The following is a 26,392-nucleotide window of genomic DNA, read 5'->3' as shown; positions in this document are numbered from 1 at the left end:
ACAAATCAGTAAAGACCTGTTCACGTGTGCAAAACCATCCCCCATGAAAGACTCACTGCTTACAAACAATAATGACACAGAAACAACCAGAGCAGGACATTCAAAGAGATGCCAAAATACTCCTGCCCTCTGTTCAGCTTTGATTAGTTCTTGAATAACTTTCTGGGATGTTACTGTGGGATTGATTACATTTCAATTCTTAGTACCCAATGCAAATATTTCAACAAATTGAACAATGGATATAAAATAGTGGATAGGCATATTTAAAATACAATGCAGCTCTTCATTTTGCACAGATCTAACTTCTGGGTCAGTGAAAAATATCAAGGAACATATCAGAAAATTAAAATTTGCCTGCAAGTGTCATGTTTAGCCTTTTTGTTTCAACTGAAGGGTTAAGAACACGATTTGCCTCCATCTTCACCATCAAAAGACTATTTAAAATCCACCTTTATAAATCACTTCCCTTACCTTTTCTCTGGCTGTTGTTTGATACTATGAATAATCATGGGATGTCCAACTAGATTAAAGGTCACATTTAAGTGTATGTTGTTGTAATTTGTGAGGTCAGTTTGAAGAGTATAGTTCAATGGTGTATCTCCCCGCATTCTTTTATACTTGGAAGGAATATAACTGTTAAAGAAAATGTTAATTTAGAGAACCACTTATCTATAGTTACATTAACAGACACAGTGAGAGGATCTTTATTTCTGCTGGCCAGAGTTTTGTTATTAATGACACCAATATTTGCTTAGAGGCAAGAAGAGAAACGGTAACAATTTAAATCTCAAATTTTACAAAGGTTTTCCTCACCTGCCAGCCAGCTGGATTGAGATGCTGATTGTCGGTTAGACAGGTTAACAACAAAGGAGTGAACAGTAGATGGGCTGGAGACTGTGGGAGTCATGTGGTGGCTGAACATGATGTGGATATGCCGGCGTTGGACTGGGGTAAACACAGTAAAAAGTCTGACAACACCAGGTTTAAGTCCAACCGATTTATTTGATAGTAAACTCACAAGCTTTCGGGGTTTGTCCCTTCGTCAGATGAATGGAGAGTTCTGGCCTCAGACAGAGCATATAAAGCACAGACAGTCTACAGATTACTGATTACAATGCAAATCTTTATACCTAACCTGCTGTTCAAGTCCTAAAGTGGCCGACAATGTGAGTGGAAGAAGCACTGATCACAGGTTAAAGAGATGTGTATTGTCTCCAGACAGTACAGTAAGTGAGGTTTTGCAAACCCAGGCAAGTCACGGGGGTTACAGATAGTGCAACATGAACCCAAGATCCCTGCTGAGACCGTCTTCAGGTGTGCGGAACTTGGCTATCAGTCTCTGCTCAGCGACTCTGCGCTGTCATGTGTCATGAAGGCCGCCTTGGAGAATGCCTACCCGAAGGTCAGGGGCTGAATGCCCGTGGCCACTGAAGTGTTCGCCAACAGGGAGGGAACAGTCTTGCCTGGTGATTGTCGAGCGATGTTCACTCATCTGTTGTCGTAGCGTCTGCATGATCTCCCCAACCTACCATGCTTCGGGACATCCTTTCTTGCAACGTATCAGGTAGACAACGTTGGCCGAGTTGCAAGAGTATTTACCGTGTACCTGGTGGATGGTATTCTCATGTGTGATGATGTCATCCATGTCGATGATCCGGCATGCCTTGCAGAGGTTGCTGTGGCAGGGTTGTGTGGTATTGTGGTCACTGTTCTCCTGAAGGCTGGGTAGTTTGCTGCGAACAATGGTCTGTTTGAGGTTGCGTGGTTGTCTGAAAGCAAGAAGTGGGGGTGTAGGGATGGCCCTGGCGAGATGTTTGTCTTCATCAATGATATGTTGAAGACTCCGGAGAAGATGTCGTAGCTTCTCCGCTCCGGGGAAGTACTGGACGACGAAGAGTACTCTGCTCACCGTATCCCGTGTTTGTCTTCTGAGGAGATCGGTGCAGTTTTTTGCTGTGATGCATCAGAACTGTCGATCTATGACTCGAGCGCCATATCCTGTTCTTATGAACAGTGTGTGGAGGTGTCTGTCACAATCCTCCTCATCTGAGCAAATCCTGTGTATACAGAGGGCTTGTCCATAGGAGATGGCTTCTTTAACATGTTTAGGGTGGAAGCTGGAGAAGTGGAGCACTGTGAGATTGTCTGTGGGCTTGCGGTACAGTGAGGTGCTGAGGTGACCGTCCTTGATGGAGATGCGTGTGTCCAAGAACGCAACTGATTCTGGGGAATAGTCCATGGTGAGTCTGATGGTGGGATGGAACTTGTTGATATCATCATATAGTCGTTTCAGTGATTGTTCATCATGAGGCCAAAGGAAGAAAATGTCATCGATGTATCTAGTGTATAGCATCGGTTGAAGATTCTGTGAGGTGAAGAAGTCTTGTTCGAACCTGTGCATGAAGATGTTGGCATATTGAGGTGCGAATTTGGTCCCCATGGCTGTTCCGTGTGTCTGGATGAAAAACTGTTTGTTGAACATGAAGACATTGTGGTCCAGGATAAAGCGGATGAGTTGTAAAATTGCATCTGGAGACTGGCAGTTGTTGGCATTGAGTACTGAGGCAGTCGCAGCAATGCCATCGTTGTGGGGGATGTTGGTGTAGAGCGCCGAGACATCCATTGTGACGAGGAGTGTCCCTGGTTCAATTGCTCCATGTGTGCTGAGTTTCTGTAGGAAGTCCATAGTGTCGCGACAAAAGCTAGGGTTCTTTGTACAATGGGTTTCAGGATGCCCTTGACGTAGCCGGAGAGATTCTCACACAGAGTCCCATTGCCTGATACGACGGGACGGCCGGGTGTGTTTGCCTTGTGTATCTTTGGGAGGCAGTAGAGATCTCCAACGTGGGGAGTACGTGGAATGAGAGCACAGAGGGTGTTCTGAAGGTCCAGATCAAAGGTCTTGATCAGATTGTTGAGTTGACGAGTTGTGTTCTTTGGTCGGATCTGTGGGTAACTGTGGTGTTCCTCATTGTTTAGTTGTCGGTATACTTCTTTACAGTAATCCGTTCTGTTCAGTATGACGATGGCCCCTCCTTTGTCTGCTGGTTTGATGGCAATGTTGTGGTTGGTCTTGAGAGCATGGATGGTGTTGCATTGTGCTTGGGTGATGTTCAGGGCTGTCTTGTGAGTGCGGCTGATGAATCTGGTGTTAACGCACCTCCTGATGGTTTGGGCATACAAGTCCAGTCGAGGGCAGCGGCCTTCTGGAGGAGTCCAATTGGACTCCTTCCTCTTAGGTTGCTGCACTGTGGATCTCTCTGTCGGCTGTTCTCGTTCATCGGCTGTCTCATTGTGTTCACTGTTGGCCTCTTGGGGTTTGTGGAAAAACTCCCGCAGCCTCATTCGCCTGATGAATTCCTCTGTGTCTGCTGCGAGACTGATGGGGTCCATTTTGGTGGTGGGGCAGAAATTGAGCCCTCAGCTGAGAACTTTGATTTCATCTGGTTGAAGTGTGTAGTTTGACAAGTTGACAATGGACCTCCCTGCGGTAGTGCCGTTTTCTACTGTGGTGCCGGGGGAGGCTTGGTTGTTGCTGGTGGTGATGCCGAGTTGGCGGCCTTCATGACACACGACAGCGCAGAGTCGCTGAGCAGAGACTGATAGCCAAGTTCCGCACACATGAGGACGGTCTCAACAGGGATCTTGGGTTCATGTCGCACTATCTGTAACCCCCGTGACTTGCCTGGGTTTGCAAAACCTCACTTATTGTACTGTCTGGAGACAATACACATCTCTTTAAACTGTGATCAGTGCTCCTTCCACTCACATTGTCGGCCACTTTAGGACTTGAACAGCAGGTTAGATGTAAAGATTTGCATTGTAATCAGTAATCTGTAAACTGTGCTTTATATGCTCTGTTTGAGGCCAGAACTCTCCATTCACCTGATGAAGGGACAAACCCCAAAAGCTTGTGAATTTACTATCAAATAAATCGGGTGGCTGAACATAACAGACGGGAGAATCACTTGGAGAAGACAATGAACATTTTGAGAATGCTGTGGCATGTGGGATAACAGTAAACAGAGATCAGCAGGGTAGGAGCGGAAGGGTTGTTGCAGGTGGTAGGAGTAGGATAAGTTGGAAATTGATTGGGGTGAAGTCAGGCATTGAAGGGCCTGATCATGGGGCATGTAAAGAGGACATGCTTAGAGGACTTAGGAAAATACTCCTGTTCTTCCTGGCCCAGGTGCAATGCACTTATTCATTACTTTTGCCTCTTTTTACCTGCTGAGTTCCCTGCATAAGCTAGCCTCTATTGGTTAAAGATAAACATTGAGGGAAAATGAAGGCATGGGCCACTGAGAAAAGATGGTGTTCAAACTCTCTGATCAGCCTCTATTAAAACTGAAACAGGATGTGTTGGGGACATGCTGAGGTTAGGTTTGGGATCTGTAAATTTATTTTTAACCAGCCCCATTGCATACATTCTTGTGGATTCAAGATCCTCCTCACAGCCTCTGTCACTCAGGAGTTAATCAGGAGAAATAATTAATTGACTTTTTGAAAGGAGAGAAATTCCAATTGAAATTTTCTTTCCACATCCAGTGGTGCACTGAGGCAGACCTTTGTGTCTATAGTTGTTCCTGGAACAGCTAGTCTGTCATCAGAGGCTTATATCTTGAGATATGCCATTCCACATAAAGCATTGGCATGTTTGAAGGATTTTGCAGGTTGACACACAACCTGTCTGACCGCATTACGAATGCACCTTCCTTGGCAACCAAGTCCTGGGGTGGGATTTGAAGCCACTGCTTCTGGTTCAGAGGAAGGGGCACTACCCATTGCACCACAAGACCTAAAGGAGATGACGAGGGACAAATAATTAACTCTACACATGTGCACTCAAACTGAAAACGATATTACTACATAAAAAGGCTAAATAACTTACATTTGTATATTTAAGGACTAGGTGTTTCTCAATTCTAATAGTTTCTTGATTCCAGTTATATTACTTGAGATTGACCTCTAAGAATTTGCTCCTCTTGGTGCAAATGGCCTTACATTAATCTGTTCTATGTCATGTAACCATTCAGTAACTAGTCAATTTTCTCATTTGATAAATGTTGACTGCTCTGTAATATTTCACCTTGGTTACACTCCATTTTAGTTTTTCTCTAATCATAGAATGCAATTGCCTTTCCTCTCCAGTTCCCCCAAAATTTTTAAGAAGCAAGCATCATGATAGTTCTTCAATCATACCACTGTCAAAATTACCTTATGTCTGAGCGAGTTACCCAGTAAAAATCAATCCCCTATATGATACCATCTTTATTTTTCAAATTCCTTTTTTAACACATGATAAAAAGGTATTTCACTGAAGTGTTCTGGATTTGCTTTAGTGCTATATTTGCAACCCTCCAGATACACGCAAGGTAGAAACTTGCAGAACAACTGCGTTCATAATGTGAATATAAGTTTGCACCATCCTTGTAGCAAGACTCAAAGATATCTGCGATACTTGAACCCAAATATTAATATTTTTGATGAAGTTTTATTTTTGAATTTATCCTTTAGTTTTTTTTTAGTTTTAATATTAAGTTCATCGCAAATTTTAAGGGGATGAAATTCAATTTAGTTGGTAGCAGAAGGCAAAGGGAGTCATATCTGTCACTTGTAATGACCCCCACCCTATATCCCATCCTATTGCAGGCAGCTGGCTATGTGGTAACAGTTAAGTATTGAGAGGTAGGGCATACCAGATATTCAAAGGCCCTCGGGAATTATTAGTGCTGTTTGTGAAAAAGCGGAGAAATTAATACAGTGAGAGTTTGTAAGTCTGTAGTTTCTTTTTAAAAATGTTACTTTTAATATAGATTTTGTTTGACAATTTTTTAAAATTTTTTATTTTGACAGTGGTATAAGAACATAAGAACATAAGAAATAGGAGCAGGAGTAGGCCATCCAGCCCTTCGAGCCTGCCCCGCCATTCAATAAGATCATGGCTGATCTGTCGTGGCTCAGTTCCACATTCCCGCCCTCTCCCCATAACCCTTAATCCCCTCGCTTATCAAAAACCCATCAACCCGCGTCTTAAAAATATTTAGCCAGGCAGCCTCCACCACCTCAACGGGCAGAGAATTCCAGAGATTCACCACCCTTTGAGTGAAGAAGTTCCTCCTCAACTCCGTTCTAAACCGCCCCCCCTTTATCTTGAGGCTGTGCCCCCTAGTCCTACTGTCCTTTCTGAGCGGGAAGAGTCTCTCCACCTCTATCCTATCCATCCCATTCATCATCTTATACATCTCAATGAGATCTCCCCTCATTCTTCTAAAACTATTGTGGTGCTTGCTTCTTAAAAACTGGGGAGGAAAGTGAAACAATGGGAGAAATGCAATTGCATTCTATGATTAGAGAAAAACTAAAATGGAGTGTAACCAAGGTGAAATATTACACAGCAGTCAACATTTATCAAATGAGAAAATTGACTAGTTACTGAGTGGTTACATGACATAGAACAGATTAATGTAAGGCGGATGATACAAGATGTTTCCTGATAAAATAGTCAAATGTATTGTAAAGGCACCTTTATTGTTCCTATTCTTTACTCCCATTGAAACGATGAAGATGACTGGAACAGTACATTGTTTCCCCTTTAATCTTGAAGACATGAGGTAGTGTTTCCTGCATAATTATCATACAACAGGATTTCCTCCTGCAGCAATTACATTTTGTGCTCGTTGAAATTAGTTCATCTTGAATAGTAATTAAATTGTAAAGCCATCATGCCTTTCTGACAGATCCATTATTTCTAACCGGAGAACAAATGAATGGCTTTTTGAAATTGAGGCATTCATTTGGCAAAATAATTTGGAAAACTAATTTATAAAATAGCAAGACATTTATTGGCACTTGAATATGATAAAAACAATAACACAAATACTGCGTGACAGGACAAGGCACCTAATTGCATCAGATCAGACAGCTGTATCGAGTGACATGTGGTATTTGTCAAAATGAGGAACAGAACATCCAAAATGGGAGCTGAAGTGATTTCAACACAGGCCCACAATATTGTCTGTAGCTATTAAATAGATTAATGGCAATGATGATGTAAATGTGTTAACACCATGTTGAGCCTTTCATTTAAATCTATAATATGTTGTAGTAAAACAATGTGATAGCTTTAATTCTAATTTGCAACAGGACTTTCATAATCTACATTTTATGACTATAATGTAGAGAATACTGCAGAGAAACATTACTGATTTTTATTTGGGTTCTTCACAAGGGGATATCATATCATTAACAGTGGATAAATTAATTTATCACTATAGATGTAGCACTGTATGGTGTGCACATTTCCACAGAATATTTTGTTCATAGTGGGTGTAGATTGAGACAATTCTTCCTTCAAGTAATTCAAAGGCTAATAAGTTCCACACATTGACTTGTAGCAATGTGAACATGGCAGTGCCATGTTTATAGTGTCCAGCTTGAACAGCTATGCAGCAGCCCAACAAGAGTTTTTCACTCTTGTCCGGTCAGCCAGCAGTCTGGCTTTATACTGCAACTTCAGAATCACTACAAAGCAGAAAACATTAAAATTTGCAGATAAGCATACCCAAATGAAGCCAATGGAGGTGGAATCTGACTTGGTCAGGAATGCAACATGGGCATATTGCATCTTCTTCATTTCAGCCTTGTAGATTCAATCTGCAAGGGCTTTTTCATTCAAAGTCCACTTATGTGACAAAGCTGACTGTCCCCCAACTGGCGCCTCAGAATAAGCACCAACCTCCCTCCAAGTTTGAAATCCATTTCTTTTGAATCTCTTATTAGGTTATCTTCAGGATTTTTGGCAATCACCAAAACTTCAGTCATGAGGACTTCTGCTTCTAATTCTAATCCTAAACTATTCCATGGCACTTTGTTTCATTATGTAATCTATCCACGCGGTGGCCTCTACTTACACTTTATGTCTCTTATGACTGCTACTGAAATGATTATCCTGTTGCTCTATCAGTCTTTTTCCACTATGCAATCATTTTGTGACGTACACACTACAAGTTTAGAATTAAAACTATACAGACCCACTACATGTGCTTTTTTACTTTCCAGTATTTCATCCCATTGGCTGCGCTGCTAATCCATCATCCTGCACATTCCCCCATTGGATGGGAGGATCCAGTGGTCCACGTAGGTATCAACGACATAGGCGGGATGAGAAAGAAGGTTCTACGTGGTCAGTATGAGAAGATAGATATCAAATTAAGAAGCAGAACCTCAACAGTAATAGTTTCTGGGTTAGTACCTGAGCCATGTGAAAATTGGCAAAGAATAAATCAAATTAAAGAAATTAACGTGCGGCTTAATGACTGGTAAGAGAGAAGTAGATTCCGGTTCATGAGGCACTGGAATCAGAATGGGAAACCTGTCCCGTTGAAACAGTCTAAACCTGAACCATACTGGGACCGATGTTCTTGTGAGCCACATAATAGGGAAATATATAGGGTTTTAATCTGAATAGTGGGGGCATGGGGATCAAATTTGGGAAGATGTGGCTGAGCAGAGTAGAGACAAGAGAAAAAAGTACTAATATGTGAAATGTTAAATTGACTAGGACAGAGCGCAGTTCTAAGAAAAAAATCAGCTGAAAAGGCCAGATGCCAGAACTAAAGGTTCTGTACCTAAAAATTGGAGATTAATGCAGATGAACTGACAGTGCAAATAGAAATTATGATTTAGTAGCTATTGTAGAGACATGGCTGCAAGGTGACACAGATTCAGGATTTTTCTTTATTCATTCAGGGGATGTGGGTGCTGCTGGCTAGGCTAGCATTTAGTATCCATCCCTAACTGCCATTGAACGGAGTAGCTTGCTCAACCACTTCAGAGGGTCATTTAAGAGTCAATCACATTGCTGTGGTTCTGGAGTCACAGAGAGGCCAGATAGGTAAGGACAGATTTCCTTCCTTAAAGCACATTAGTGAACCAAATGGGTTTTTACAACAATTGACAATGGTTTTGTGGTCCTCATTAGATTTTTAATTCCAGATTCTTACTTTTCATTATCTGCAGTGGTGGGATTTGAACCCAACTTCCCAAAGAATGAACTGAGTCTCTATATTACTAATCCCAGTGGCAAAACCACTATGCCACCACCTCCCCACAAAATTGAAGTGTATGTGACATTTAGGAAGGACAGAAAGTTAGGAAAAGATGGCAGGGTGACTCTTAATTAATGATGACACATTAGAGAACTCTGAGCTAAATTCAGGAAACCAGGATGTAGAAGTGGCTTGCATTGTAATGAGGCATAACAAAGGCAAGAAATCAGTTGTGGGAGTGTTGTACCTCTAATTTTAACTACACGATAGGAAAGAGTTTATAAAAAAAAGAGATAATGGGAGCTCTTAAGAAAAATATGGTAATAATCTTGCGAAGTTTTAATCTATATATAAACAAGAAAATTCAAATGGGCAAAGGTCGTGTAGACGAAGAGCTTATAGAAAGTTTTTGAAATGGTTTCTTAGAATAGCATGTTTTGCGGCCAACCAGAAAGCAGACTATACTAGACCTGGTATTGTGCAATGAGATAGGATCAATTAACAACCGCATTGTAAAGGCACCCCGAGGTAGCATTGATGCTATTTTATATTAAATTTGAGGGAGAGCATCCAAGACTAGTATCTTAAACTTAAATAAGGGCAATTATAAGGGCATGAAAGCAGAGGTAGCTAAAGTGAACTGGCAAATGTGGTTAAGGGATAGAGCAATAGAAATTAATTCAGCATTCATGTGACCCCTCTGTAGATAGACTAAAATTATGGTTGTTGGTTTAGGAGGTGTAAACTTGCTATATGTAATTCTATAAATAAATATGAAAGCATGTAAGGATTGACTCCTGTTCTATCTGTGGCGTTACTGTCTCTTTAAGAGATTTGTTTTTTAAATGTGATCTCTGTAGCTCACAGCTTTAGATTATGACATTGGTGGGAGGAGAAAGACAGGGGTCAATAGATTTCTAGGTAGTAAAGATATCTAGGGATATTAGAATATTGTGGGAAAATGGCATCGAGGTAGAAGATCAGGGGTTGATTGGTTTACTCCTACTCCTGTTTCCTAATTTCTTTGTTTATAAATCTTGAAACAGATTTACTGATCAGGCTTTTGACTGGCAATCAGTTACTAACAACTATCCAACTATGAGTGTGCTAATCCCATTGTGATTTTGGAAAATCCATTTCCTTTACGTAGTTCTGGCGAGCGTCTGAATGCCACTGTAGCCCAGTACTGGAAATGTGACAGAAAAATTTGGGAAAAAAGAATATCAGACTGATTCCTGGGCTGGCAAGATTGCCCTATAAGGAAAGACTGAGGACACTGGACACATGTTCTCCAAAGCTTAGAAGAATGAGGGGCAATCTCATTGAAACACACAAACTTCTTACAAGGCTTGACAAGGTAGACAGCGGAAGGATGTTTCCCATGGCTGGGGATGTTCGAGAACCAGGGGAGACACTCTCAGAATAAAAGGCAGGCCAGTTAGGACTGAGATGAAGAGAAATTTGTTCAGCACGGACAGAAAATCACGGCCACTGTGCTGATAACTTCCTGCAGCACACAGCAGTGGAGGTCCCAATTGGCAGTGCAAACTTGGTGTATCAACCTCAGCTGGATAATTCCTTTGTGATTGAAGACAATATGTGAGCAATATGGTTTGGTTACAGCTTTATACACTATTATGCAAATTCAATGTGTGCATATAGGCATGCACACACACATACATATGTGTACATGATTTTGGAAAGGGAAATAATCATGTCTTTGCCATGTATGAATGCTTTAGCTACACGCTTTGAGCTTTAAGATTCCCTTCATGTAATTTCTCAGGCTTTATTTATGGTCTGATACATTTCGATAATGGGGCAATGGCCACCAGTTGAAATTTCTTCCTCTCAATAAATGTAAGAGACAGGAAGAGAATTCACCAAAGGCACCTCTGTCTTCATTCTGAATTAACTTCACCTCTGCATACTACGAGCAATGATCAGGATCTAGATAACCTATGGGGGAAGGCTTCAGGATTTCTATGTCAGTTAAAAAAAACTTATCTTTTTCATTTTTCCAACAGATTGAAGACATATTTGCCAGTCAAATAATTTTTAAAATCCTTTTTCCTGCTTGAACATATATTTAATTCAAAATGTTGTTATGATACATCCAAACATGTGCAATATGATTGATGTGACTGAGTGGCACACAACTGTCAGAAAACCTTCCTCAATCCACAAACAAAAACATTCATGTAGAAGACAAGCTGTTTGAAAAATGAGTCTTCAGTAGGTAATTCCACACCAATTATTGCCTCTCTTTACCTTTGTTCCTTACAGTTCTTTAATATCTCTAAGGAAGTGCGATCTCTGCTGGGTGACACAAAATGCACATTGCACGCTTTAGAGAGACAGAGATGTGGCTACAACTCTAATGAAATGATTGTGCCTGGGAACTTAATGCCTATCAGTTGGTTAATCAATGAGGCCTTTCAGTTGGATCCCATTCCATATTTTTCAAGAGGTTTGAGCACAATGCTTTGTTTTCAAACAATTAATTGGTTGTGCTAAAACTCTCAGACCCATCTTGATAATAGTAGTGAGCCAAATGGTTTATGATAGTCACAGAGCCATTATGGCACAAAAGGAGACCATGTGGCTTATCAAATCCATGCTGACTCTTCTAGACCAATTATGAGGAGAGGCTGAATAAACTAGGCTTGTACTCGTTAGAGTTTAGAGGATGAGGGGAGATCTCATTGAGACGTATAAGATGATGAATGGGATGGATAGGATAGAGGTGGAGAGGCTCTTCCCGCTCAGAAAGGACAGTAGGACTACAGGGCACAGCCTCAAGATAACGGGGGGGGCAGTTTAGAACGAAGCTGAGGAGGAACTTCTTCACTCAAAGGGTGGTGAACCTCTGGAATTCTCTGCCCGTTGAAGTGGTGGAGGCTGCCTCACTAAATATATTTAAGACGCGGGTAGATAGGTTTTTGATAGGCAAGGGGATTAAAGGTTATGGGGAGAAGGCGGGAAAGTGGAACTGAGCCACTTCAGATCAGCCATGATCTTATTGAATGGCGGGGCAGGCTCGAAGGGCTAGATGGCCTACTCCTGCTCCTATTTCTTACGTTCTTATGTTCTTATGAGTCAGTGTCATTTGCTTGCTCTAACCCCAATTTCTCTCAAATGCCCATCCAATTTCTTCTTCAAATCACTGATTGTCTCTGCTTCCACCATTCTTGCCAGCTCCGGTGTCTGACAGATTCCTACTCAGTAGAATTTGCTTTCCTTATCATATTCTATTAGTCTGGCTTCATCAGAGTCAAAGAGGCCCAACAACAGCATGTATTTTTTCAGCTAATATTTCGTTAAGGTTCTTGTGTTGTGAGAAGGGTTATTTTTCAGACAAAATGTTAATTTAGTTATGTACTGTGTGTACACAATACTGAAATATCAGCAAAATATGGCGGATGCTAGAAATCTGAAATAAAAAGAGAAAATGCTGGAAAAGCTCAGCAAGTCTGGCAGCATCTGTGGCAACAGAAACAGAGTTAATATTTCAAGTCCAATATGACTCTTCTTTGGAACTGAGTTTTTCCAGTATTTTCTGTTTTTACTCCATTATGTACGTATGGATGTAAATGGTCTTAGGCAAGTTTTCGAAGAACGCAGGAAAATTCCCTGCGGTCCTAGCCAACATTTATCCCAACTTCACCATGAGTATTTTGGGACCTTGCCACATGTAAAACTCTGCTATATTTACCTGTGTAAGCAGTGGGTAAAAATCAGTTTTGATTGTACCCTTGTTCCAGATATAAGCTTTTGGACAAAATGAACCAATTAGGGGCACGGAATTCTGCATTCATCTGCCTCACATTATAGTACGTTACTGTACTGGTAATGGCAGCTGCACAGCATCCATGTTTGCCACCTAAAATGGGTGCAAGGCCATTTATTCATGCTGCTGAGGGTCCAAACACCAGTCAACATTTGGCTGCCCTGAGTGCAGCAGTCGTCGAGTGGGCTACACTATCAGGTTTCCTGTTGCAGATGTGGCCCACCAAATAGCTGCCACTAAAAAGGTAAGTTAAATTCTTATTCACAGATTGACTTGAAACTTGCAACCACCAAATGGACCAAGCTCCTGTTTTTCCTCATATTCCCAGGACTTTACATCAAGGCCATTGCTGGGAAGATAAACAGCCCAAAACTGACATCAAAGAAAATGCAGGTGTTGTCTTTTGAAGTGCAATAGGTGTCAGCAATTTGTTCAAATGATTGAAATGAGGCCCAATGGCCGACTTTGATGAATTCTCAGTCCTCCCAGCATGTGCTCAAAGTGTCTGTGCACCACCTGTTTCGTGGTTGTAAGTGAACCGTAACCACTTTCTAGCCCTGGTGACTTAGTAAGCTGAGGCCTGTTACACATTATAGGATGTCCTGCAAATATGACAGGCAAATTAGAAGTGCAATTTATTTTCTTCTTTTTGTTCCCAGTTGAAGAGGAACAGGACGTTAACCTCACAAACCAGATGAAACACAGTGGCTACTATTACTCCTATCAAGGCATGCAGGTCATTGGCCATTTGTGAATGAGGCAGTTCCAATGCAGCTAGTTCATCCAGGAGTTTGCATTTTTTTCTTATCCTAGGTGTTGAGGGGAGTAGAAGGAGAAACAACTCTGGGCATTTCTGGCTTGAGCTGTGTCAGACAATGTTGTATCAGTCACCATGAATTTGAATTAATGACTGCAGATTATGTCACTGAATTTTAGTACAAATGTTTCCTTTTCCATCTGATCGAGCTAAACAAACATGATAGAATGTACATTTACTTATCCCAACGAGTGAGCAAGAATTGGACCTGTTGCTGTTGTCAAAGAATCAAAGAACACAAGAATCAGAAGACCTAGGAGCAGGAGTAGGCAATTCAGCCCCTCGTGCCTGCTCCACCATTCAATACAATCATGGCTGGTCTTGTTTCAATCTCAACTCCACTTTGCTGCCTGTTCCCCTTAACCCTTCAACCTATTACTAATTAAAAATCTGTCTATATCCTCCTTAATTTTACTCAATGTCCCAGCATCCAATGTACTCTGGGGTAGTGAATTCCACAGGTTTACAATCTTTTGAGAGAAGTAGTTTCTCCCTAGCTCTGCATTAAATCTGGTACCCATACCCTAAGACTATGACTTCTCATTCTAGATTGCCCCATAAGAGAAAACGTCCTCTCAACATCTACCCTGTAAATCCCCTTTATCAACCTAGATACCTCAATTAAATCTCCCCTCGTTCTTCTAAACTCTTGAGAGAACAGGTCTAAACTGCTCAATTTCTCTTCACAAGACAACCTCCTTGGCTGGAATTTTACCGTCCCGCCTGCCATGGGAATTGGAGCAAGCGAAGGACGGACAATGGGAAGATCCGTTATCCTCGAGTGGGATTTTATGGTTTTGGGATGAGCAAGGCCATAAAAACCCGTCCCTCACCTCTGGAATCAATCTAGTTCACAGAAACCATAGAATCATAAAAATCCTACAGTGCAGAAGGAGGCCACTTAACCCATCACGACTGCACCGACAGTAATTCCATCCAGGTTCTTTCTCCGAAATCCCACATATTGACCCTGCTAATCTCTCTAACATAAACATCCCAGGACACTAATAGGCAATTTAGCATGGCCAATCAACTTAACCTGTACATCTTTGAACTGTGGGAGGAAACCCACACAGACATGGGGGAGAATGTGCAAACTCCACACAGACAGTGACCCAAGATAGGAATTGAACCCAGGTCCCTGGAGTTGTGAGACAGTAGTGCTAACCACTGGATCAGCTCTTCTGAATTGCCTCCAATGCAACTACATCCCTCATCAAGTGAGGGGACCAAAATGTGAACAATACTCCAGGTGCAGTCTCACTAATGCTTTGTACAGTAGCAGCAACACTTCATTACTTCATGCTCTATTCCTTTCAAAATAAATGCTAAAATTCCATTTGCCTTCCTTATTACTTGCTGTACCCACATACTCGATTTCTGCGATTCATGCATGAGGACACCCAGATCCCTTTGCAACAAAGCATTCTGAAGTTTCTGCCCATTTCGACAAAAGCATATATCCACATTAAACTCCATCTACCCAATTTTGTCCTGCACACCCAACCTGTCCATATCCATTTGTATTTTTTTTTATTTCTTTAATGCAACTCAATATCTCACCTATTTCAGTGTCTTCTGCAAATTTACCTACAGTGCCTTCCATCCCTGCATTTTAGACATTAATGTAGATTCTAAATAGATGGGGCCCCAAGGATCCACATCTTGCTAACCCAAAAAGAGCCCATTTCTTACAACATTCTGCCTTCTGCCAGTTAGCAAGTCTTCCATCCAAGTTAATAAATTACATTTAACCCTATGTGATCTTACCTTGTGTATTAATCTTCTGTGCGGCACCTTATCAATCGCCTTCCTGAAGTCCAGATTTACTATATCTACAGGATCCCATTATCCACTTAGCTTGTTACATCTTCAAAGAATTCAAGCAAATTAATCAAGCATGATTTACCCTCCAATGAAACCATGTTGGCTCTAATGGATTGTGTTTGACTTTCCAAATGTCCTTTTATTACTTTCTTAATTGTGGATTCTAACAATTTCTAAACAACTGATCTATAGTTTCCCACTATCTGTCTCCCTCCCTTTTTGAATAAGGGTGCTACGGTAGTATTTTTCCAATCCACTGGAACCTTTCCTGTATCCAAGGGACTTTGGATTATAACTAACGGATCCATGATAGCTACTGCCATTTTCACTAATACCCAAGGATGTAGGCTATCAGGCTCTGGGGATCTGTCTGTCTTCCACCCAATAGTTTGTTGAGTACAAAGAATAAATAAAATTACAGCAAAAGGACAGGCCCTTCGGCCCTCCGAGCCTGCACCAACTACGCTGACTGTATTTCCCAATTGATAATGATTGTTCCTTCCTTTCAATTAGCTCTGCATTACCTGTGATTAGCATATCTCCGAAAGCAGGTTAAAATGAAATATGACACAGGGTAATACCAGACCACTGAGTTCTAAAGTGGTGGAGCTGCTGGATGGGCACCACAGCAAATCATTCAAATTCAATTCCGATCACACCAGTTCAAATCAGATTGCTATTCTGCAGGACTATATATTTCCTTAAAGCAATTATCTTTGTGAATGTGGCTCCAAATCCCGCCAGCAGCAACTTGTGAGGGAGATTTAGTGTAGTACAGTCCACGGGCAGGTTGTTTTTTTTTTCCAAAACTGAAGAGCTTGGATAATCTTAAAGAAACATGAAGTGTTCTCCCACACTTCCAACTTACAGTATGTTTTGCAGCTAACCTTCAAGCAGACATCCAGTATATTGACGTTTATGGTTTTATCCACAATGGAAGATTTTATGGTTGCGCCAGCCACAAGAGGCACTGTATCCATTCCCAACAAGGAAGAGTAGGAATAATGCACCTCATCCGAACAACAAAGGCACCAAGGATCTTCAGAAGTAGATTTGATCAGTTTTGGGGAGACGGTGATATAATAGTAATGTCACTGGGCCAGTAATCCAGAGGCCCAGGATAATGCTCTGCGGACATGGGTTCATATCCTACAATGGTGGCAGGTGAAATTTAAATTCAATTAATAAATCTGGATATGAAAGCTAGTCTCAGTAATGATGACCATGAAACTATCATTGATTAAAAATCAGCTGGTTCACTAATGTCCTTTGGGGAAGAAAATTGGTCATCCTTGCCCGGTCTGACCTACATGTCACTCCAGATCCACAGAAATGTGGTTGCCTCTTAACCACTCTCTGAAGGAGCAATTAAGAATGGGCAACAGACGCTGGCCTTGTCAGCAATGCCCATGTCCCACGAAAGAGAAAACAAATTAGTACTCATACTGAAAGATATCCATTTATAGCTTTATCCCAAAATTCAATATCTCTAATCATTATAATCAGGATGTGGAGATGCCAGCTTTGGAGTGGGGTGAGAAGTCGCTCGAGCCAATAAGCTTTCCCTTTTCACCAGATGTGTTTGTTTCTGTGCATAATGAGGCACAGGCACGATCACATCTGGTGTCTCACTCAGATGCTCACTCACAGGGCAGGATTTTCTGGCTGCACTCACCCCAAAACCGGAAAATCCCAGCCGAGGTCAACAGGCCTTTCCAAGGTCTGCCCCTCACCCGCTATAATTCCAGTGGAAAATTCACCCCACAGCATTTAAATCCAGACAGTAGTGGACAAGCAGGCTGAACAAAAAGCAGCAAGAAACATCATGGATGGTTGGAAATCCGAAAGGATAGTAGAAAGTACAAGACAGTAAGAAACAGGAACAGGAGTAGGCCGTTTGGTCTTGCTCCACCAGCTTCTGCTTTTTTGTCCACTGGGGATACAATTCAGACAAATGCATTTTCAACATCAACAACTCCTCGCGTTTCTACAGCAACTTTAACATAGTGAGATGCACCAGGGTTATCATCAAAAATTACTTAACACTGTGCCACATAAGGAGCTATTAGAATAGGAGATCAAAAACTTGGTCAAAGAGGACGGTTTTAAGGAGTTTCTTAAAGGAGCAGAGTAAGCTATTAGCAGTCAATTCCAGAGCTTAGGACCCAGGTTGCTGAAGGCATGGCTGCCAATGATGGAGCAATCAAAATTTGGGATGGCTAAAGAGACCACGGCCAGAATTCTCCGGCTCTTCAGGCCAGCGGGATTCTCTGGTCCAGTTGCAGTGAATGGAGATTTGGCTGAGCATCAAATTTTCCATGGGTGCTTGCAGAGGTGGTGAGGCCTGAATGGCCAGAGAATTCCGGATCAGATTTGGGAGGTCATGAGGGGTTGTGGGGCTGGAGGAAGTCAGAGAGAAAGGAATTAAGGAACAGGATCATGGAAAGATTTGAAAGTAAGGATGAGAATTTTAAAACTGAGATGCTTCTAGATCAGTAGCCATTGTAGGTCAGTGGGCACAGGGGTTTATGGTTGGACAGGACTTGGTGAAAGTTAGGACACAGGCAGATGGGAGATGGGACTAGGAGGCTATTGGAATAGGCAAGCCTGGTGAGGATAAAGTCATAGGTGAGCCAGGGACAGAGGTGGGTGGTGTTCTGGAGATGGAAGTAGCTGGCTTTGTGACGCAACGATTACATAGTCAGCAGCCATCTCAGAGTCAAATACGACAAGATCATGAATGGTCTAATTTTGCCTCAGTTTTCAGTTTACAAACAAAAACATGGTCCTACCCCAACCCCCACACCCCAAATTCTTACCAGAAAGCCAAATCCTTTTATTGGGTGACTGGAAAAGGGGCAAGAAGCTTTTAGGCCCTTTAAGTGCTCTAATTGGCTGCTCACCACTTGCAGCTGTTACTATGCCACCATCACATGGGCCAGCCTGACCATCTGGCAGAACCAGGCTGGCACTGGGATTATGCAGCCTTCCCCCTCTTTGATCCCACCTCCTCATCCAAACAAAAATCAGCCTGTGGTATAGACTGATGATTGAACGTAGTGCAACTACATTTGACTTTGCAAACAACAGTTCTTTTTCAAAATTAAAAACATAATAAGGAATATATTTGTCCTTAAAAAGTTCCAGTCATCACAAAGGGCCATAAAAAAGAGCACATTTCCCCAATTACACATCCTGCACTCTCAGACATCACGATGCCACTTGCATCTGCCAGACTGCACGCTTAATGACGACAGCACTAATACCACAAACATCGAAGTTTAATAAATCAAATATACACGGGCAACGAGAGAATTCCTGGCGTCAACAATGGCTACACGTAAATACTCATATAAATTCATAATCATGCCTTCAATTTCTCGCAGTTTAAAGTTGCAATGCTTTTCATTAAAATAAATAGATGGTGCAAAGAATTAGTTCATCCTTGCTACACTTCAGCACTCTGAACTCCCATCTGTCTTCACTGAAGACTGAACATTATGGATGGTAATCAGCTTCAGTGTGATTTAGTACCAGCAACAGATTCCAACTTCTTTAATGTTGATTAAGTGGTAATACCACAGTCAGAGATTGGATGCATCCCCCAGGAAACGTGGGACCCTTCGGAAGTCCCAAAAAAAAGGATTCTGTGGGAATTGCCCAAGAGGTTTGAACTTCCAATGGGAAATTTCCCCAGCTCCCTGGAGCTCTCTGAAAATGTCTCCAACCCTGAATTTGAGTTAAAGACTTCAAACAGTTTTGATATACTTACCTGCATAGTTATTCAGGAAATGTAAGACAAATTAGAAGCTGGTCAAGCACTTGGGTAACTAGACAACTGACACCCTAATCAGCCACACAGACCCATCCCCCCCGGACCACAAACCCCCAAAAGCACCGCCCACCCAACCTCCCAAATTCCCTCTGGTCCCACCAACCTGATCTGACCAGCTCTCACCACAAACTCCCCAACCTGATTCCCCCCAGCGCCTCCATGGCCTCATCTGACCAACCCCCACATTCCACCTCTCCCTCTGAATCACTGATTCCATATGAACCTAACTCTCCCCAATCCAACTTGACTAACACCTGTCACCCTGCTCCGCACCCCGACTCCCTGACTTGTCCCAATCTGAACTGACCATCCTCCACCACCTGATCCCACTCCAACGCAATCAGATCTGATCTCACCATCTTATTCATTTACCAACGCATCCAATCTATCCCCTTACCCAATATACCCCTCACACACCTACCCATCCTATCCCCTTTCTATTTGACTTCTTTCTTTAGCTTTTCAAAAAAAGTGTTGGGACACACTTATGGCAAAAAGGTGGCATAGCGGTTCACACTTCTGGCTCACAGCGCCAGGGTTTGATTCCCAGTTTCAGTCACTGTCTGTACGGTGTCTGCACGTTCTCCCCATGTCTACTTGGGTTTCCTCCAGGTGCTCCATTTCCTCCCACAGTCCAAAGATGTGCGGGTTAGGTGGATTGACCATATTAAATTGCCTCTTAGTGTCAGGGGGCCTAGATAGGGTAAATGTGTGAAGTTATGGGGATAGGGCCTGGTTGGGATTGTGGTTGGTGCAGACTCGATGGGCTGAATAGTCTCTTTCTGCACTGCAAGGATTCTACATTTAAACTTTGTTTCTCAGAATACGACAGCTAGTGCTGTAAAAGGTGAGGGTGTGCTCTGTGCAGGTTCTCTCTGCTGCTTTCTCTTGCACTTAGTTTAGCAGGATCTTCCTCCGTTGGATTGCCTTGAGACACAAGAGATTTTTTTCTTGTCTGATCAGGATTGGCAATAGAGGCCCGAATTCTCTGGCCATTCGTGCCATCATGATCTTCCAGTCTCCCTGACGGCGCAGCCCCACCTCATGTTTCCCAGCAGCGAGGGGTGCAGTCAACGGGAAACTCCAATGACAACAGAGGGACTAGAAAATCTTGCTGCCTTTCAATGATGAGCCGTCTCCGCTGCCACAAATCATTTGGTGGATTGCAAGGAAAATCTTACCCAGAGGTTCCAAGCCTGAATGGAAGATTTGAGCCAATGGGGAAATTCTCTTCTCCCGCTTTCATTGGGCAGGGTTGGTAACTGGAGCAGAAAATCTCTCAAGACGTCCAAATTGCATTTCACTCCACGTAAGATAGTGACATGTGACGTGACAGGATTCCCATCGATGAAGGTCAGGACCATGATTTCCATGCAACTATCAGGCTGCTATGCCTGAATCTCCCCCTCTGTGAGAAAGTCCATTGACGTCAATGTGAGGGCAGACCAGTGTGAATCACAACTGGTCTCCCAAGGTATACACCTGGCGGGGTGACCTCCCAGAGGAACTCAGGTGAGTGCATCGCTTAGTGGGGGAGAGCAGGCAGGAACAGAAAATCCCAGTCAAAGTGAGTTTAACGCCAATAAATTCAACTCTCAGGACTGAACTTTCTAGCCAGGCAAGTGTGCATATAAATTCATGTCACTGGCCGGCAGGATTGCAGCTTTCCACGTTGGCTTCAGGTCACCGGAGGCATCAGGGAAGAGTGTGACTGAGAGCCTGCCCAACGTCCTTAATTGGCATTGTGTCTGATCACTTTGGGGGAAATCACAGCTGAGCAACAGCTCCCCACAAACAATGTAAGCCACTGATCCTCATTGGAGTCTGAAGATGGAGTTCTGAAACCCTCAGTATTTCACAGCTGATATAGTAAAGATTTTTAATTGCAAAGCATGTGTAAAACCTAACCTAATATTAAAATGGAAATATATTTACTTATTCAGTAAATTATAGAATAGAAATTAAGATTCCTCTAATCACACTGTTTACACAGACAGTCTTTTCTCTGAATGATCTCATTATAATTTCTTACTGACAATCCAACATTTGGAGTAGTATAGTATTCAAAACCTTAAATATACTGATTAAATTCTTCTAACAAAACTGTACCTTTTAGTTGGCATTATTCAAAGCTTACCATAAAAGAAGCCTTGGACTGAATCAATTTGGCATCTATCCCAGATTACTGAGGGAGACAAAAGAGGAAATTGCTGGGCCACTAACAGAAATCTTTGTTTCCTCATTGGCCAGAGGATAAGGTCCCAGAGGATTAGAGGATTGTTGTCCTGTTATTTAAGGTAGCAAGGATAACCCGGGTAATTTTAAACCAGTAAGTTTGATGACAGTGATAGTGAAATTTTTGAAGAAGATTCTTAGGGATAGGATCTATACACATTTGGAACTAGATGGTCTTAGTAGTGCCAGTCAGCTTGGTTTTGTATGAGGGAGGTCAGGTCTCACTAATTTGATTGAGTTTTTTTTGAGGTGGTGACAAAAATGATGAGGGAAGGGCCGGGAATGTTGTCTACGTGGACTTTAGTAAAGCATTTGACAAGTTCTCTCATGGCAGGCTAGTGCTAAACATTAGAGCAAAGGTGAACTAGCTAGATGGATTCAGAACTGGCTTGGCCATTGAAGATAGAGGATAGCAGTGGAAGAGTGTTTTTCTGAATGGAAGTCTGTAACTAGTGGTGTTCTGCAAGAATCAGTGCTGGGACTTCTGTTGTTTGTAATATATATAAATTACTTGGAAGAAAATGTAGCTGGTCTGATTAGCAAGTTTGTGGATGATATTAAGATTGCTGGAGTTGCAGATAGTAATGAAGAGAATACAGCAGGATATAAATAGGCTGAAAAACAGGGTGGAGAAATGGCAGATGGAATTTAATCCGGACAAATGCAAGGTGATGCATTTTGGTAGATCCAATTCAGTTGGGAACTACAAAATAAATGGCAGGACCATCAGGATCACAGAGAGAGAGAGAGAGAGAGAGATCTGGTCCACAAATCCTTAAAAGTGGCAGCACAGATGGAAAAGGTGCTGAAAAAAGCATATAGCATGTTTGCCTTCATCGGCTGGCGCAGAGAGTATAAAAGTTGGCAAATTACGTTAGTTATATGAAACGTTGTTATGCCACATTTGGAATACTGTGTTCAATTCTGGTTGCCATACTATCAGAAAAACGTGGAGGCTTTGGAGGGAGTACAGAAAACATATCAGGATGTTGCCTGGTATTAGCTATGAGGAGAGATTAAATAAACTGGGATTGTTCTCCCCGGAAAGACAGAGGCTGAGAGGCAACCTGATAGAAGGTTACAAAATTATGAGGGGCGTAGATAAGGTGAAGTGTTGGAAGCTTTTTCCCAGGACAGAAATTACAATTACAAGGGGTCACAAGTTCAAGGTAATGGGGGAAAGGTTCAGTAGAGATGTGCAGCGGAAGCTTTTGACACAGAGGGTGGTGGAGGCCAGGAATGCACCGCCAAGTGAGGTGGCTGAGGCAGGCACGTTAGTGACATTTAAGACTTATTTGGATAGACACATGAACAGGTGGGGAATAGAGGGTTACAGGCAGTTGGTCTAAATAGGACATGATCAGTACAGGCTTGGTGGGCCAAAGAATCTGTTCCTGTGCTGCGCCATTCTGCTCTTTTTTTTTAACACAAAGATAGAACTTTGTATTTTAGGCCTAGATTTCTCATAGAATCCCTACAGTGTAGAAGGAGACCATTTGGCCCATCTAGTCTGCACTGATCGTCCAAAAGAGCACTCTACCTCGGCCCACTCCCCCATCCTAGCCCTATGACAATCCTCCTAACCTACACATCTTTGGACTGTGGCAGGAAACTGGAACACCCAAAGAAAACCCATACAGACACAGGGAGAACGTACAGAGTCCCCACAGACAGTCATCTCAGGCTGGAATCGAACTGGGTTCTTGACACTGTGATGCAACAGTCCTAACAAATTTGCCACCATGCCACTCTCTGAGATACAAAGGGTGTCGATCCTAGGAGTCCTTCCTTGTAGTGCAGAAGCCAAGTCATGCACCATTTTACATTACCAGCTGTCATATTTTGGCAAGTCTTCATTCATTAGTAAATATCACAACACCAGGTTAAAGTCTATTAGGTTTATTTGATAGCACGAGCGTCTGGAGCGCTGTTCCTTCATCATCTGCAACCATTGCCACCTTGCCACTTACTCCTGCCAACCTGCCATCATGCCAACTTTTCATCCTGCCACCTTACCCATTTACTTCACCCAAACCCATTCACTAACACAGTGAAAATCAATTTAAATGTCCTAAAGCTTTTTGCTGTCCTAATGGATCATCATGATGTGGAGTTGCCGGTACTGGACTGAGTAGGCACAGTAAACAGTCTCACAACATCAAGTTAAAGTCTAACGTTTATTTGGTAGCACGAGCTTTTGGTGCACTGCTCCTTCACCAGGTGAGTGCAGGATTTCTTTCACAAACAGGACAAATCTAGACTCAGATATAATATAATAGTTGGAATGCAAGTCTTAACAGGTAATCAAGTCTTGATTTTTCTTTTATCCTAGTTCTCACTGTTTGGATGTGACTAGATTTACATTAGATATCAGGATAAATTCAACACTACAAACACTGATGATCCCAGTGGGACAGTCATGGCTGTAAAATTGGTAGCCATGATGTGGAGATGCCGGCATTGGACTGGGGTATACACAGTAAGAAGTCTCACAACACAGGTTAGAGTCCTACAGGTTTATTTGGTAGCACAAGCCACTAGCTTTCGGAGCGCTGCCCCTTCATCAAGTGAGTGGGAGCTCTATTCACAAACAGAGCATATACAAACACAAACTCAATTTACAAAATAATGCTTGAAAGACTTGATTACCTGTAAAGACTTGCATTCCAACCATTAAATTGAGGTTGTGTCTTTATATGTCCTGTTTATGAACAGAACTCCCACTCACCTGAAGAAGGGGCAGCACTCCGAAAGCACTACCAAATAAACCCGTTGGTCTCTAACCTGGTGCTGTAAGACTTCTTACTGTGTAAAATTGGTGCCCTCTCTCTTAATTGTTCTCCTCTCCAGTATGGAAGCACAGGGTTGATAAATAGTGTCAATCATGTACTTGTTGTCTCAACCCAAGACATCTGAATGGGAAATGTAGTTAAACGAGAAGGTTATGTTAAAAGGGGAATTGAAGACGTGTGATGAGACAACTACAGCCAATGGAGTTGTCAATGGAAAAGAATTGTCAGCCAATGGTTCAGCTGGAAATGGAAATGCAGCTGATAGTGAAAGGAGAAAGATTTGAATTTTTGGTCATAGTTTACTCCTTCATGAGATGTTGGCATCACTGTCAAGTCCAGCATTTGTTGCCCATTCCTAATTGTCCTTCAGCTGAGTGACTTGCTTGGCCAATTCAGGAAGCAGTTAAGAGTAAACAACATTGCTATGGATCAAAAATCCCTTTTAGGCTAGATCAAGGATGGCAGATTTTCTTCTCTAAAGGACATTAGCAAACCGGCATTTTTTTAAAACGTGTCCGTGCCTTGGGTGGCACGATGGAATGATGGTTAGCACTGCTGCCTCACAGCACCCGGGACGGGGTTCAATTCCAGCCTCGGGTCTTTTTCTGTGTGTAATTTGCATTCTTCCCATATCTGTGTGGGTTTCCTCCGGATGCTCTGGCTTCCTCCCACAGTCTAAAGATGTGCGGGTTAAATTGATTGACCATGGTAAATTGACCCCAGTGTCAGGGGATTAGCAGGGTAAGTATGTGAGATTGCGGGAATAGGGCCTGGGTGGGATTGTGATCAGTGTAGACTTGATGGGCCGAATGGCCTATTTCTGCATTGTAGGGATCCTATTATTCTAGGACTGTATGAAAACAATCAACAACAGTTTTATGAAATTAAAATTTTGTGAGGTGATTTTGTGAAGTTAAATTTCACCAACTGCACGCTCTGGGGATGTGATTATGAACACATGACTATATCCCCAGAGCATTAACTTCAGTCTCTGGATTACTGGTCCAGTGAGATTATCACAATACTACTTTCTTCCCTTTTAGTGGGACATAGTGAGGCAAATAAGTTTGCTTTTAGCTTTTTCTGACACTTTGAAAGTAGCTCATTGGCTATAAAGGACTTTGGAATGTCTACAAGTTATGAAGAGCATTATATAAATGCAAATTCTTTCTTTCTCCTTCAGTGGGAAGTGTATGGGGGAAAGGTAGAGTTGTTCATGATGGATTGATGAATGGCATTTATATTACTGGTATCGGGTGATTATCAAAATTCAACTCAGTGAGCGAGGATAACTGAAATCTTGCTCAAGTGAGGGGTACATAGTGAAAATTAGGCTTAGTACAGACTGATGTTCATTGTATAAATTAAAATTAAGTTGAAGTTAATACAGGTGGGGGCACTCATTGGATAATTCTTTTTATGTTCAAGTGTCAAATGATAAAATGGCTCCCCTCTCTTTCCATCCATCATTTGACTGCAAAATATGTTTCTTAAATATGCCTGTCAATTCCAAGAGCGCTCAACTGTTTACGTGCTACAACAGAAAAAGATACAGACAGACATGTTTTCTTGTAAGTTTTTAAAAAAATAATTAAAATGCTTCAACTCTCATACACATGCATTCAGGAATTCACACATCACAGACAAATAAGTTACCAAGTGGAAGAATAGATTAAGTGATTAACACGTCCAAAAAGGTCACTTGTACATGGATCTAGTAGATTGGTGGCTTAGATGGTTTCTGGCCAGGCTCAAAAGTCTTTCTGGAATTTGCATCGAGAAGATGTTGATGGACAATTAATACCTTTGCTTCTGGAGACAGCAGTTACCCACATATGGCCATAGCAAGTTGGTCCCAAGTCTGTGGTATAGACAGGATTAGATTATGGTTGCAAGAGATTCCAGAACATATTGTCCAAAGTGATTGCGCCCAATGATTTGTTCCACACCCAATGGAATATTGGTTGTCTGGACAATTCAGGTGATTGTCTGGATGTTTTGTGACTTGGTTCAAGCGATGGAGTCATTCGTATTCTTCTGGGTTTT

General features: G+C 42.1%; 1 protein-coding gene across 1 annotated transcript in view; it reads right to left on the bottom strand.

Annotated features, from left to right (window-relative positions):
- Positions 1–26,392, bottom strand: part of ksr2 (kinase suppressor of ras 2) — a 350,091-nt gene that overhangs the window by 180,703 nt on the left and 142,996 nt on the right. The window lies entirely within an intron of this gene.

Source organism: Carcharhinus amblyrhynchos, chromosome 20 (assembly GCF_965287045.1).
Source record: "Carcharhinus amblyrhynchos chromosome 20, sCarAmb.v2.hapA, whole genome shotgun sequence".
NCBI classification, from domain to species: domain Eukaryota; kingdom Metazoa; phylum Chordata; class Chondrichthyes; order Carcharhiniformes; family Carcharhinidae; genus Carcharhinus; species Carcharhinus amblyrhynchos.
The sequence above is the reverse complement of the archived record's forward strand: the minus strand, read 5'-3'. Positions and strand labels throughout refer to the sequence as shown.